Source organism: Schistocerca americana, chromosome 5 (genome assembly GCF_021461395.2).
Source record: "Schistocerca americana isolate TAMUIC-IGC-003095 chromosome 5, iqSchAmer2.1, whole genome shotgun sequence".
NCBI lineage: Eukaryota > Metazoa > Arthropoda > Insecta > Orthoptera > Acrididae > Schistocerca > Schistocerca americana.
Genome location: NC_060123.1, coordinates 670,237,282 through 670,241,492, shown reverse-complemented (window position 1 = coordinate 670,241,492; position 4,211 = coordinate 670,237,282).

Below are 4,211 nucleotides of genomic sequence, written 5' to 3'. Positions count from 1 at the left end.
CTGTCCTACGGGATACTCTCATCGTACACCCCACATTGATTTCAGCGTTTATTTCACGCAATATTTGCTCGTCTGTTAGCACTGACAACTCTGCGCAAACGCCGCAGCTCTCGGTCGTTAATTGAATGCAGTGGGCCATTGTGTTGTCCGTGGTGAGAGGTAATGCCTGAGTGGTGCTATTCTTGGCACAATCTTGACACTGTGGATCTCGGAATACTGAATTCCCTAGTAATTTCTGGAATGGAATGTTCCCTGTGTTTAGCGCCAACTACCATTCTGCGTTCAAAGTCTGTTAATTCGTGTCCTGTGGCTGTAATCGTGTCAGAAACCTCTTCACATGTATTACCTCAGTGCAAGTGACAGCTCTGCGCATCCACTACCCCTTTATAACTTGCATGCACGGATACTACCAGCATCTGTATATGTGCACGTCACTGTCCCGTGATTTCTGTCAACTCAGTGTATTTTTTGTTCTGTTTTTAGAAGTGTAGAATTTTAGTTTTCTGAACATTTACAGCAAGTTGTCAATCTTTGCTTTGCCGGCCACTGTGGCTGAGCGGTTCTAGGCACTTCAGTCCGGCACCACACTGCTGCTATGGTCACAGGTTCGAATCCTGCCTGGGGCTTGGATTTGTGTGATGTCTTAGGTTAGTTAGGTTTAAGTAGTTCTAAGTTCTAGGGGACTGATGACCTCAGATGTTAAGTCCCATAGTGCTTAGAGCCATTTGAACCATTTGTCAGTCTTTGCACCACTTTGAAATGTTATTAAGATCCTACTGAATATATTTCCACTTCTCTCAGATAAAACTTCATTACTGATAACTGCATCATTTCCAAAAATTCTGAGGTTATTATTAATATTGTCTGCATGGTCATTAATATACAACATGAACAGCAAGGGTTCCAACACACTTCCAGGGGGCCTGTTGTTACTAAGTTGTTCTTTTATAAACTTTTAGTTGTTCAAACAAATCATAATTAAGTCCTACAGATTACTGAGTTGCCTTGTTTTACTTTTCCTCATTGAATAGTTTCACCTAACATACCGTACCTGTAACAAAATTCACAACATAACTATTGTTTTTCACTACAGCACAGAAAAATGTAATTATTTCAGTACCTGTCTTTTTATATTTCTGTGATAACAATGTCCCACACAATGAATGTAGTCATTTATCCCTTCACATTTCTTATCCATCCCTGTGTTTCTGTTTTTGGCCAAAAGCGCTGTTGATGTTGTCCATGGCCATAACCCTTTGAATTTAGTTCCAAAATGCATACAGATCTGAAATTTGAAAATTTGGTTAGTACCTCTGCCTTGGCCTTTTCAGCATACCCAGCTCCTCAAACCAAAATGAAATGTTACCATGTTCAGTTGTCACACTTGCTGTCCGTTACTGAATAATGGTTGGTGTAACTCACTTAATTTTATAGCTCCTCCATTAAAATATTTTACCTGTACTTCTTTTCTTTGCTATGTCACGCGATTTCTGGCATACTGACTAAGAAATGATGTGTTCAAAATGCAGGATGTAACTTCAAAACATTTCATCACAAATTCCTTGCATCACATTGGATGCACTACAAAATCTGTTACAACACTGATGCACACATGACTACCAACAGGCTTTTTTAATAATATTACAATAATTAGAACTGAACACTTACATTGATGTTTGCTAGATCATCACATATTACAATTAAAGTTTTACAATTCACATAGTAGAACAGTAAATGCAGATGGCATTTTGTGTGAACTATTATGGATGACAATAATTAAGACAGATTTACTGCCTAACTTGCATAAATATAAGATGTTATTTGTCTGAACTATTCTTTACATAAGATATTAATTACTTCAATATTCTGTAATTCTGAATGTTCCTAGCATGTTTTTGTGTTACATTTGTCATGTATTATCTGATACATTTATTATTTCTTACACCAGTACTCAAAATATATCAGTACAGTAAACGTGTTTAATTACACGACAGCTACAAAGATCTTTGCAGTACAGTAATCATGCAAATTCATTGAAGTAATAGGGTAAGTAGGTTAACTGCATCTCAGGCGGTTCGTTTGATACAAATAATGCAAGTAATAAACATTGGAAGCACAAAAGTTATATATGGGCATAGCAAACTGTCAAGGTATTGAAAACTTTGGTTGACCTGGTATCGATCTGTTCTTGATGTATTGCCCCACTCTACTACATTACATATTCTTGGTATGAAGTCATAATGGCAGCCATCACTTTGTCTGCCATTTCTTAAGGAAGTTCTGATTTCAAATAAAAATGAGTTTAGGTGTTTCCTATTGGAGTCCCAGTCTGTTTTCCTAGGATTCCTATAGGGCATTCCAGCCTAAAACTTAATATACATATGGTCAAAGAAGAATGACTCTAACACCAATGCCATTGTTTTACATAGCAACCTATTAAGATGGACCCAAAAGTTATGTCAGTTACTTCATCCCATCTTCTGTTCCTGAAGGTACGTTCCCTATCCTTATTCACGATCTCCAAGTTGCTCTTGATTGGATACTTGATAGGTACTCACCTCTGTTGTTGATGTCACTGCTTCCCAGGTTGCATGCATTGGCCTCAAAACCAACCAACAGTTGTTCATGCAATTGTGATCAGCTGTCTACGAGTCTCCTCGCTTCCTGGGAAGGGAGAGCACTTACCTTGTTAGGATGGAAAGTAAAATCAATACAATTTCCCTCATGCTTCCTTCCTTATGTTGTTTCATCCTGATGGTCCCTGGAACAAAAGCCCACTGTCATCATGAATGAAATTCCGTTTATGACATCAATGCATACTCTGTATTTTTTTTTTTTTTTTTTTTTTTAGATTTGTAGCCTAAATAAACCTACCTCCAGCACCTCCGAGGCCTCACATGCCTCTTTATACAAACAGGGTTTCTGGATCAGAGCCATGTGTGTCTACTGTCTTCCCAGAAGAAGTCTCTTGGCGGCAGTTGCCTTCTTTTTTAGTTGCAGGTTTTTCTGCACTTTTTGCAGCTCCCAGCTTGCCATCACAGTCATTTTGAATATATTTAATTATACTAACTTTGGAGAAAAGAGAACCACTTGTATGAATATCAAGAGCTCAGATGGAAACCCAGTTCTAAGCAAAGAAGGGAAAGCAGAAAGGTGGAAGGAGAATATAGAGAGTCTATATAAGGGCGATGTACTTGGGGACAATATTATGCAAATGGAAGAGGATATAGATGAAGATGAAATGGGAGATACAATACTGAGTGAAGAGTTTGACAGAGCACTGAAAGACCTGAGTCGAAACAAGGCCCCGGGGGTAGACAACATTCCAATAGAACTACTGATGACCTTGGGAGAGCCAGTCCTGACAAAACTCTACCATCTGATGAGCAAGATGTACGAGACAGGCGAAATACCCTCAGACTTCAAGAAGAATATAATAATTCCAATCCCAAAGAAAGCAGGTGTTGACAGATGTGAAAATTACCAAACTATCAGTTTAATAAGTCACAGCTGCAAAATACTAATGCAAATTCTTTACAGAAGAATGGAAAAACTGGTAGAAGCTGACCTCTATTCTGCAGAAATATTGGAACACATGAGGCAATACTGACCTTACGACTTATCTTAGAAGAAAGATTAAGGAAAGACAAACCTACGTTTCTAGCATTTGTAGACTTAGAGAAAGCTTTAGACAATGTTGACTGGAATACTCTATTTCAAATTCTAAAGGTGGCAGGGGTAAAATACAGGGAGCAAAAGGCTATTTACAATTTGTACAGAAACCAGATGGCAGTTATAAGAGTCGAGGGGCATGAAAGGGAAGCAGTGGTTGGGAAGGGAGTGAGACAGGGTTGTAGCATCTCACCGATGTTATTCAATCTGTATATTGAGCAAGCAGTAAAGGAAACAAAAGAAAAATTCGGAGTAGGTATTAAAATCCATGGAGAAGAAATAAAAACTTTGAGGTTCGCCAATGGCATTGTAATTTTGTCAGACAGCAAAGGACTTGGAAGAGCAGTTGAACAGAATGGACAGTGTCTTGAAAGGAGGATATAAGATGAACATCAACAAAAGCAAAACGAGGATAATGAAATGTAATCAAATTAAGTCGGGTGATGCTGAGGGAATTAGATTAGGAAATGAGACACTTAAAGTAGTAAAGGAGTTTTGCTATTTAGGGAGCAAAATAACTGATGATGGTCGAAGGAGAG